The 12,051-nt window shown below is 48.5% G+C and overlaps 1 long non-coding RNA gene across 2 annotated transcripts in view; it reads right to left on the bottom strand.

Moving 5' to 3' along the window:
• LOC307094882 overlaps positions 1–12,051 on the bottom strand; it is a 247,968-nt gene that overhangs the window by 127,915 nt on the left and 108,002 nt on the right. For both annotated transcript variants that reach the window (XR_013813138.1, XR_013813139.1), the window contains exon 6: positions 7,903–7,973. This is a non-coding gene — a long non-coding RNA (uncharacterized lncRNA). The remainder of the gene's footprint in view (positions 1–7,902; positions 7,974–12,051) is intronic.

Genomic DNA, 12,051 nt, shown 5'->3' with positions numbered 1-12,051 from the left:
GAATCACTGATCGGCTGCCTCCTGCACGCCCCCTAATGGGGATTAAGCCTGCAATCCTGGCATGTGCCCTGACCGGGTACTGAACCATGACTTCCTGGTTCATAGGCCAACACTCAACCACTGAGCCACACTGGCCAGGCAAGGACCCTAATTCTTAAAAAAAAACAAAAAACATCTAAACTTTTGGACCTTATTTTCACCTGGTTTGTTTCTTCCTTTTTTGAAAAAATATATTTTATTGATTTTTTACAGAGAGGAAGGGAGAGGGCTAGAGAGTTAGAATCATCGATGAGAGAGAAACATCAATCAGCTGCCTCTTGCACACCCCCCACCTGGGGATGTGCCCGCAACCAAGGTACATGCCCCTGACCGGAATCGAACCTGGGACCCTTCAGTCCGCAGGCCGACGCTCTATCCACCGAGCCAAACCAGTTAGGGCTGGTTTGTTTCTTCTTGATGAAAACAACCCTTTGTTTGAAGATACATTGATTAGTAGCTTGAACAGCAGCTTCGCTATACCTTAACTTATCCGACGGCACAGAAACATTCGACCCCAATGAGGCATTCAAGCAAAAGCCCCTTCTCAGAATTTTGCAAAGGCCAAGACGCACAGAGTCAGAGGCGTGTAACCTCGGGCTCCTCTGGGCCGTGGCTGGATGCTCTGCCACGGGGGATCCTGTTCCCGTGGCTGACAAGTCAATTACATCCCGGCCGCAGGCGTTTGGACGCCTGCGATGTGAATCACACCGCCTTCCTGCTCCACTCTGACTCCCTGCACGGAGCCGTCCCGGGGAGCGGCGGCGAATGTCACACTAACTTCTGACTCCGTGACAGACAGCGTGGGCAGCCCTTGGCCGCGCCGCGCTTAATTCCAGGGGCATCAAAGGGAAGCTCGAGCGCCTCGGAAAATGACTCCCAGCCCCATGCCTCTGATAACATAAAGTGCTTACCCACAGACAGAAATTACCATGGAAATAAAAAGAGGACGGGGACAAAAAAGGACACAGCTTCCTAATGCTCTTCCGTCAAAGAGGCAGAGGCGGGGAGGGCGGGGGGGGGGGGGGGGGGTGCGCGGGGGCTGAGCATGGGGCCCAGGCCGCCGGCTGGGCTGCGTGGTGGGAATCTTTGAGACTTTCATCCCGCAGGTCTGCTCCTTGGGTGACGGGGGAAAAGGTTATTCATCATTTTCAAGAGCAGAGGCTTTTGCTCGTCATTTCTGGGGATGCCTGGCCTGGACACGTGTGCTCTGGAGACATTAGAAATTGATTTCAGAGAGGAAGGGAGAGGGAGAGGGAGAGAGGGAGAGAGAAACGTCAATGATGAGAGAGAATCAGTGATCGGCTGCCTCCTGCAACGCCCCACACTGGGGATGGAGCCCGCCACCCGGGCATGTGTCCTGACCGGGAATGAGACCGTGACCTTCCTGGTTCATAGGTCGATGCTCAACCACTGAGCCACACCGGCCGGGCTGAGAGGTTAGAAATTAGAATTCAGTCAATATAACTGTGAGTTTAACGTCGCAAAAACGCTTGACCCAAAGGGGTTGCAAGAAGAAGCCAAGGCCAATGACGGTGCCTCCCTCTCACCTCTACATAGACCATTCTCTCTCTCTTGCTTAAAAAATCGTTATTGCTGAAAGTATTACCTGTGTCTCATTCTTCCCCCATGGACCTCTCGCTCCCTCCTTCTATCCCCTCCCCCCCAGGCCTTCACCACCCCACTGTCTGTGTCCATGGGTTATACATATATGCATTTGAGCTCATTGGTTGATCTCTTCCCACACCCCCCCCCCCGCCCCCTCCACCCTCTCCTGCCTCCCCTCTGAGGTTTGACAGATGCTGCTATGTCTCTGGATCTGTTTTTGTTCATCAGTTTATGTTGTCCATTATATCCCACATATGAGTGAGAACATGTGATATTTATCTTTCCCTGACTGCCTTACTTCGCTTAGCATGATGCTCTCCAGGTCCATCCATGCTGTTACAAATGGTAAGAGTTCCTTCTTTTTTACAGCAGCATAATATTCCACTGTGTAGATGGACCACAGCTTTTTAATCCACTCATCTACTGATGGGCACTTAGGCTGTTTCCAAATCTTAGCTATGGTGAATTGTGCTGCTGTGAACATAGGGGTGCACATATCCTTTCTGATTGGTGTTTCTGATTTTATGGAGTTTCCTCAAAAAGTTAAAAATGAAACTCCCATGTGACCCAGTGATCCCACTTCTACACAGACCATTCTCATTGGCTCGTCCCAGTGTTAAAAATGTAGATGTCAGCTCTTCCCTCCTTTTTTTCTCTTTTCTATCCCTTCCTTTTTAAAAAAGATTTAAAAATTGGTCTTTTAGAAGGAGAGGGAGGGAGAGGGAGGGAGGGAGAGAAACACTGATGTGAGAGCAGAATATCAACTGGCTGCCTCCTGCACGCCCCCTGCTGGGGATCGAGGCCACAACAGGCACATGTGCCCTGATGCGGAAATCTAACCGGCAACCTTTCGGCACCATGTTCAACCAACTGAGCCTCAATGGCCAGGGCTCCTTTTGAATTCTGTTCTTATTTATACAAGAGAAACAATTCCCATTAAAAATAAACACACAAAATGCATTGAAAATGGAAGCCCTGGGGCTCCTACACCTTTCTCAGCAGTAACTATTGCAAACCATGGGTTTTGCGTCTCTGTGGCTCTTGTTCTTTACAAGTACGCACGTATGCGGGCACCTGGGCAAAAATATAACGCTGCCCTGGCATCTGGCACCTGTACATACTATGTCTAGTGAAACATACTTGAAGATGAATGTATTAACTGAATGCACACATATCCTTCTTACCCAAATTTCACGGCCCTCTGCTTAGCACACGGAAATACAGTGAGTGGCCAGATTATGATGATCTCTGAACGCATAATAATCTGGCCACTCAGTGTATATCCTATATAATAAAAGGCTAATATGCAAATTGTCTCCTCGACCAGGAGTTCGACCAGCAGGCAGGCCGGCCAACCACCCATGTCCCCTCCCCCTGGCCAGGCTGGCTGGACCCCACCCATGCACGAATTCATGCATCGGGCCTCCAATACACACACACACACACACATATACTGAGTGGCCAGATTATTATGCGTTCAGAGATCATAATAATCTGGCCACTGAGTGTATGGTGGAGATAGATACAGGTAAATGCCTATAGGTTGTCTATTGACTTTCTAGGTAATTTACACCACGCTAAAGTATATAAAATACTCCATACGTTTCCCTCACCCCCACCCCAGACACACATTTTAAGCTCCTATATAACTTTTTAAAAATATATATATTTTTTTATTTATTTCAGAGAGGAAGGGAGAGGGAAAGAGAGAGAGAGAAACATCAATGATGAGAGAGAATCAGTGATCGGCTGCCGCCTGCACGCCCCACACTGGGGATCAAGCCTGCAACCCGGGCACGTGCCCTGACTGGGAATTGAACCGTGACCTCCTGGTTCATAGGTCGATGCTCAACCACTGAGCCACATCGGCCAGGCTAGGCTCTTGTGGAACTTAATGAAAGCTTAACCATTAACCAGGAGGCCAGTGTTAACCCTAAGATTGCCAGTAGCGGATGGATGCCAAGGTGAATCACAGGGTAAATCTAATCTCACCTAGTTCTTTTGGTTAAAGCACAGACAATGACCGTGTCTGGATTCGGGAGCCAAAACAGAATGCTGACCCCAGTTCTGGTACAAATGGGCCTGTGACCTTTGCTGGGTTTGGAAGAGTTTCCAGGTTCTGCTAGGTTACCCTCCTGTGGACCAACTGGAGGCTCTTCCCATGTCCTCCAAGGTTTCTTCTAACTAAAAAATAGTGCCGGCCTAGCCGGTGTGGCTCAGTGGATAGAGCGCCGGCCTGCGGACTGAAGGGTCCCAGGTTCGATTCCAGTCAAGGGCACGTGCCCGGGTTGTGGGCTCGATCCCTAGTAGGGGGCGTGCAGGTGGCAGCCGATCCATGAGTCTCTCTCATCGTTGATGTTTCTATCTCTCTCTCCCTCTTCCTTCCTGTCTGAAGTCAATAAAAGTATATTTAAAAAAATAAAAAATAGCGCCATTTCGCCCCTCTCTCTGGGAGAGGTGGTGGGTAGTTGCTGCATTCGGCGTTGCTTGGCCAGTCCTGGGCGGAAGGGGCTGGACCCAAATCAAACCAAGTCTCCTACCTACCCCTCCCATTGTCGGATTTGCAAATATATTACAGAGCGAAGTGATACATGGCCCATTGACTTGAACTTCATGTTTTGGTGTCCTGAGTTGGGATAATGAGCCTGTTTGTTCCCAATCCAATTACCCATTCTATTTTCTCACCCCCCACTCTCTCTCCCCCGCCCCCCCAGCCACATATGCGGAGACATTCATTCCCCACTTCCCCACACACCACTCCCAAGGCCACAGAACGCATAAAGAGGGCTTTGTCCCGGAGGTGGGATTCAGAGCGAGGGGAGGGGGCCCCGCTTCAAAGGCAAGGCGTTCTTCCAGGTCTCGGGAGCAGCCTGGAGGACGTGTGAAACCAGAAGTGGGAAACTCCAACACCCCCGAGTGGAGTTTGGAGAGAACAGAGGGAGCCCCGAGGGCGAGGGTCCTCAGAAGGGACAGGGGGACGGAGACAGGTGTCTGGAAGCAGAACTGAATGGCAGCTGCCAGAAAGACAGAGCCCCGCCTCAACCTCTAACGGAGACACAGCCTAGCAAAGAGATCGCCGTGGCTCAAGGTCCCTGGTTTTCACCCATTAGGGCTAACCCTGGGCCAGGGCCAGCTACCCACCTACATGGCGCTGAGGTGAAGACATTGGGTGCCCGCCCAATTACAATCCATCGGGCGTCTGTTCTCTCATCCAAGCCACGTGACATGGAGACACAGAGTCAAACAGATGGCTGCGTTTTGCTCAACTGGACTTTAATGAAAAAGTCCGGATTCTTTTGTTGCAGAGAAAAAGAGATTACTGCCTGAGAGGACGTCCACCGCGGAGGGAATAAGATAACGCCACATCAAAGAAATGCAACGGGAAAATGGAATATCGCGAGGCGATTTCACCCTCTCGTGAGAGGGAGAGGGGAACAAAGGAAATTTAGATCGTGTGAAATATCCCGGAGTCATACCAAGAGAAAACTCAGTCAGGACCCCATTGAAAATCCATCCCAGGTACCCGAGTTGAAGCGAAAGCAAATTCAATGGGCCCGATGCATTGCAAACATCGAGAAAGACTGCACGAGGTATGCCTTCCGCGAAAAAGGGGACAGGCACGAAGAGGTAGAATTAATGCCAAATGATCATAAGGGGAAGATGGCGCAAATGGAAGTTTCCAGAAAACCTCAGCCTGTTGAGCTGAACAATTCCCACGGGACAATGGTGGTCTCATTTCTGACAGGTTGTGTAGTCTCCACTTCACGAGGGATTTGAGGATGTCCATGAAGGTAGGTTGCACCTTTGTGGGTTTGCCAAAAGGGAAGTCATGCATTAGCTCTTGGTTTTGAAACTCCTGATTTTTTTAAAAAAGGTATTTTTATTGATTTCAGAGACGAAGGGAGCAGAAGAGAGAGACAGAAACGTCAGTGATGAGAGAGAATCGCTGATCAGCTGCCTCCTGCACACCCCCTACTGGGGACCAAGCCTGCAACCTGGGCATGTGCCCTTGGTCGGAATCGAACCTGGAACCCTTCAGTCCGCAGGCTGACGCTCTATCCACTGAGCCAAACCAGCGAGGGCTGAAACTCCTGCTTTTGGAGTTGCCTTTTCTCAAATAATTATCTTTGTATCATTTTAAAAGGGAAAAGGCAGAGGAGGTTGTATGAATATGGGAATATGGTTCTTTTCAAAGCTCATTAACTGAATGCTAACACATTGCCAGCTTATTACAATGCGGGCCGCTTTAATTAAAAATGGGTCCATGCGCTATAATAAAAACGAGAGAATGAACCTGACTTAGAATTTGATAACCTTTGATCAAAATAATCCTTACGCAGACAAGGGGCAGAAGAACGTTTTTTGTTGTTGTTTTGTTAATCCTCACACGAGAATATTTTTCCCACTGATTTCAGGGAGAGTGGAAGAGAGAGGGACAGACAGAGAGAAACATTGATGTGAGAGAGACACATCGACGGGTTACCTCCTGCATGAGCCCCAGCCAGGGCCCGGGCCGGGGAGGAGCCTATAACTGAAGTACATGCCCTTGACCGGAATCGAACCTGGGACCCTTTGGTCTGCAGACCGACACTCTATCCACTGAGCCGAACCGGCTAGAGCAAGACATTTGAGAATATTTATAAAGGTAGACGATCTTTCAGTATTTGTCATTATAAGCGAAGTCATGCATAGGGGTCTAGCTGGCTAAGGGTTAGAATTCATTGACGGCGCAGGTTATGGGCTGCAGTGTAGCTTCACGGGATCAAGTGTCTCCAAAGAGGCTTTTGTTAGTGGGCTGAGGACCAACTCAGTATCTCATGACACAGACGGTTTCCAATCAGGGGTTTTAAGCGCATCTTCTAATAACTGCAGGCGAAGGAGAAATCCGTTCGCTTGCGCTCACTCGTACACATAGCGCTGGTTGTCAGATAAACGGAAAGGGAAGTGATCAGTGAACTTGACTTTGACAGACACAGGAGGTCCTGAAGCAGCGCGTGTGAGGATGATTACATGTTACCTTGGACGTGTCCACTTCACGTGTCCGCCGCCCTCTGTCTACTTTCCCCACTTGACGTTTGAGTCCATCCTATATAATAAAAGCCTAACATGCTAAGTGTCCGGTCATCCGGTTGTTCGTTCAACCAATCAAGGCGTAATACGCTAATAATATGCTAAGGCAGCTCAACCGCTCGCTATGACATGCACTGACCACCATGGGGCAGACATTTCAACCGGTGGGTTAGCTTGCTGCTGGGGTCCAGCCGATAGGGACTGAACGAGATGGGCTGGACATGCCCTGGAGCCCTCCTGCGGTCTCTCCCCCTCCTGGCCAACCTCGCGCATCTCTCCCTGACCCTGATAGTGCACCGGTGGGGTCCCTCGGCCTGGCCTGCACCCTATGGTAATCTGGGACCCCTCGGAGGATGTCAGAAAGCCAGTTTTGGCCCGATCTGGAGGCCAGGCCAAGGGACTCCACTGGTGCACGAATTCGTGCACTGGGCCTCTAGTTTATTTATAAAACATAAAAAGACACTTCTCAGTGCTCTTTTAGCAGGCTAGGTTGGGAAAAATCAGTAGAGTTCTTCTTCTTTTTAAAAAACCTCTTATTATTATAGATTTTACTATCATTCAGGCATATTTTTCTGGATCTTCCTCTGTGTAAAAACGTTTTTCAAAAAATATATTTTGATTGATTTCAGAGAGGAAGGGAGAGGGAGAGAGAGAGAAACATCAATGATGACAGAGAGTCATTGATCGGCTGCCTCCTGCACACCCATTACTGGGGATCGAGCCCACAATCTGGGCATGTGCCCTTGACCGGGAATCAACCCATGACCTCTTGGTTCATAGGTAGATGCTCACCACTGAGCCACGCCAGCCGGGCACCTATTCAGTAAATGTAGACAGTCAATAGGAAGATGGCCAGAGAGCTGAATTCACACAGAACTGTGGCATCACCCACGTCTTGTAGAATCATAAACATTCTCTGTGTGGGCAGTTGGACAATACTAACTGCCCTAATGTGTCAGGACCCAAATAACTGATCAGAGATTTCCCAACGATTCTAAGCGACATCAGGAGGAAAAGGCAACATATTATCTCTAGAACTTGGGTTTGAGACGGTTGTAAAAAGTCAACCAAAGTCAAGGACGTCTATTCAAACTCAACGATCTAAAACAATATTGAAAATATTACTTCATAATGATTACCAGAGTAGTTACCTTTCATTGGGCGACTCCTTTTATGCTGAGCACTTACCCTCACGGTGGCGGGGTTCAAAGGTCACCAGCCTTCCGAGTGTGAAAGCAACAAGCACTTCCTCTGTGTCCCTGTGATGAGAAAACAAAATAGACAAAGTTAAATAGAGAGAAAAGAGTACGTAGAATTCATTGCACATCATGCTTGCTTGAGTTTCCATTGAGACTGAATTATTGGATTTTTAATATATATATATTTTTATTGATTTCAGAGAAGGAGGGAGAGGGAGAGAGAAAGAGAAACATCAATGATGAGAGCGAATCATTGATCGGCTGCCGCCTGCACGTGCCACACTGGGGATCGGGCCCACAACCCAGGCATGTGCCCTGACCGGGAATCGAACCGTGACCTCGTGGTTCATAGGTTGACACTCAATCACTGAGCCCCGCCGGCCAGGCCTGAATTATTGGGTTTTAATATTTGTATGTCCCAAGTTACCTAGATTTTATTTCCTTACTCAGCTCCTGATTATATGCAACTATACATTCACCCAAATCGAGAGAGAAGAGTATTAAATGTGATCATCAAGATTTAAGACATGAAAAATTATCATTAAACTTGATGGGATAATGAAAAAATCATGGGATGTACTTAATATGTTAAGTATCTGGAATTATTGCCTGGATGATACAGAACAGCAGCTTCTGTCGGTATCACCCACCTCACTGGTTCCCTTCCTTCTGAAAAGTGTTGGCAACTATAATTTTTTTCCAGGATGATATTTTCTGCACAAATAAATATTGAATTCCCACCCCAGCCGGTTCGGCTCAGTGGATAGAGAGAGCGTCGGCCTGTGGACCAAAGGGTCCCGGGTTCGATTCCGGTCAAAGGCACGTACCTCCATTGCAGGCTCCTTCCCGGGCCGGGCCCTGGTCGGGGCGCGTGCAGGAGGCAGCCAATCGATGTGTTTTCTCTCACATCGATGTTTCTCTCTGTCTCCCTCTCTCCCTAAAAATCTATGGAAACATATCCTGGGGTGAGGATTAGAAAATAAATATGGAACTCCCACTCCTCTATTTCCAAATAAAGTGCTCATTTCCTCTAATTCTGGAAGAAGACTTTGCATGGGACCCGGGAAACAGAGTGATTATTTGCCCATGAACCTAAGAGGCGAAGGTTGGGATGATCAAATAGGCCTCATTATGAGAAAACCTGTTGCTTCACGATAGTACCATCCCAGCTACACAATTCACCCCAAGAGCAATTCTATCTCAATAAGCGCCATGCACTCTAGGGCCTTAAGGAGACGTAAGCAGCAAAGCCCAGCATCCAGCATGGTCCCTGACACATAGTAGGTGTTCACCAAAGAGTGTGGTTGTTGTTGTTTGTTTTAATAAGAGAAGGGATAACAGGCATTTAAAAAATCCTCATGATCATCACACTTATAATGAACCACATATATGACTTTAAAAACCTTTTTAAAAATATATTTTTATTGATTTCAGAGAGGAAAACAGAAGGGGGGGGGGGAGAGAGAGAGAGAGAGAGAGAGAGAGAGAGAGAGAGAGAGAGAGAGAAACATCAATGATCAGAGAGAATCACTGATTGGCTGCATGCCCCACACTGGGGATGGAGCCCATAACCCGGGCATGTGCCCTGACCGGGAATCAAACCCGTGACCTCTTGATTCCTGGATCGACTCTCAACCGCTGAGCCATACCAGGCAGGGCTAAAAGCCCCTTTATTGGGGCGTGCATTAGGAGATTCAGGGAACATGGGGTTCTCCAAAAACAAACACTGCCCTGATGATTAGATTTCGACTTTGAGCCGATGCCTCAGAGGTTGCAGGTGCATGGATGAATGGTCACGGAGCCCGCCCCCGATGACTTCCGGTCGTGTTCCACAGGCCAGGCCCCAGGGCTTGAGTTGGGCTTTGCGCTGACAACCCGGTAAATGACCAGACGGCAGGATTTGGGGTTGTGTAGCTAAAAATGCTTCCAGACACGCTCCAAACTGGAGTGCAAGGGGTTGCCAACCTGGAGAGCATTGCCCAGAGCTGGTTCACCAAGCGCTGGTCCAGCTCTCACGCGGGCCAGGGTGTGAGGTGCCTGTCATGCAGGTTTCCCAGGCAACCAGCAAAGGAGACAGGAGATGAGAGGACCCAGGACTGTGCCTCCCGGGGTCTCCCGCTGCAGGTGAAGTTGCGGTTGACTCAACAAACAAGGGGAAGTCTTCCCGTCTTAGGAACCAAGGAAGCAGAGACTCTGGGCCGCTGAGGGGCCAGGGCTGGGTGGGTGTTGATGGCTCTGCCCACGGCCAGGGGTGGGGATCTTGGCTCAGACCCTGAGTGTCCCATGTCCTTCTCGTCCTCTGTCACCGGGCACGGCTTCCTTCCAGGTCCCCGCGATCTCCACGGCTCATGGTGCGAAAGAGCGAGGGACACTGCCGTGGGACATTGGGGAGCAACTGGAACTCTTCGTGGCTGAGGTTTTGATGTGGAAAATGGAGCTAAAATACTTCCTTTCTCTTCTGATCGTTGTAAGAGCCGGAGAACGTAACACATACAAAGGTGCTGGCTATCCAATATCATTTAAAAATATATATATACTTTATTGATTTTTTTACGGAGAGGAAGGGAAAGGGATAGAGAGTTAGGAACATCGATGAGAGAGAAACATCGATCAGCCGCCTCCTGCACACCCCCTACTGGGGGTGTGCCCAAAACCAAGGCACATGCCCTTGACCGGAATCGAACCCGGGACCCTTCAGTCTGCAGGCCGACGCTCTATCCACGGAGCCAAACCGGCCAGTGCCCAATATCACTTAAAAAATATATTTTTATTGATTTCAGAGAGGAAGGAAGAGGGAGAGAGAGATAGGAACATCAATGATGAGAGAGAATCATTGATCAGCTGCTTCCTGCACGCCCCTCACTGGGGATCAAGCCTGCAATCCGGCATGTGCCCTTGGCTGGAATTGAACCCGGGACCCTTCAGTCACCAGGCCAATGCTCTATCCACTGAGTCAAACTGGCTAGGGCGCATCAACCTTCTGAATGAACACAGCTTCCTTAGAAATCAGCCAAACTCTGCATATGGAAGGACATGTGTCCTACAGGGGCCACCACCAGGGATGGATCGGAGTCTAAATCATTGCCCTTTTCTTTCATTTGCCCTTTTATTCTTTTTTTTTCTTTTTTAAGAGAAAGAGGAATGGGAGAGGGAGAAAGAGAGAAACATAGATGTGAGAGAGAAACAACGATGGGCTGTCTCTCGTACACACTTCTCCAGGGGATCGAACCGGAAACTTGGGCATGTGCCCTGACCGGGAATCGAACCGAACCAGCAACCTTTTGGTCAATGGGATGACATTCCAACCAACTGAGCCACACCGGCCAGGGCTCATTTGCTTTCTTATCAATGGATCATACTGGACCAGAAGACATGTTTCTTTTTAATATATTTTATTGATTTTTTACAGAGAGGAAGGGAGAGGGATAGAGAGTTAGAAACATCGATGAGAGAGAAACATCGATCAGCTGCCTCCTGCACATTCCCCACTGGGGATGTGCCCGCAACCAAGGTACATGCCCTTGACCGGAATCGAACCTGGGACCTTTCAGTCCGCAAGCCGACGCTCTATCCACTGAGCCAAACCGGTCAGGGCCAGAAGACACGTTTCAAATGACCCCTGGCTGCCTGAAATATTGGAAGGCTCACCACAGAACGACCACGTCTTTCACTGTAAGGCCCAGACCCATTCAAGAGGCGAGAGGGCCTTTGATCTCTTTTCTTTATAAAATTTTAAAGATGGACTATAGCTGCCTATACACCGAATCCTCCCACATATTATAAAACCACGGAAATCCAACCATCATGCTTCATTACCGGCCTTTGATTTTTATACCCGTGCCTGTTTAAAAAAAAAAAAAAAAACAAAGAAAGGAAAGGAAAGAGAGGGGGAAACGAAACATGTGCGCCGCCTTTTAATAACGATCATATTAAAAATTCAATAAATAGCAATATCTCTGATCTCGTAACAAAGGCTGCTGGTGTTCAGGAAATTAAATGAAAAAAAGCCTTGTTAATCCTTTTTGATTTCTGTACATTGTAGCTGGAAGCAGAATAGCAGAATTCTCTCCCTCGCACATTTCTCTGCCTTGCTTTTTTTTTTTCCTCCCGCTTTTTAACATTAAAAAAAAAAAAAATC

This window comes from Cnephaeus nilssonii, assembly GCF_951640355.1.
Source record: "Cnephaeus nilssonii genome assembly, chromosome: 24".
NCBI classification, from domain to species: domain Eukaryota; kingdom Metazoa; phylum Chordata; class Mammalia; order Chiroptera; family Vespertilionidae; genus Cnephaeus; species Cnephaeus nilssonii.
This window is presented reverse-complemented; position numbering and strand designations above follow the sequence as displayed.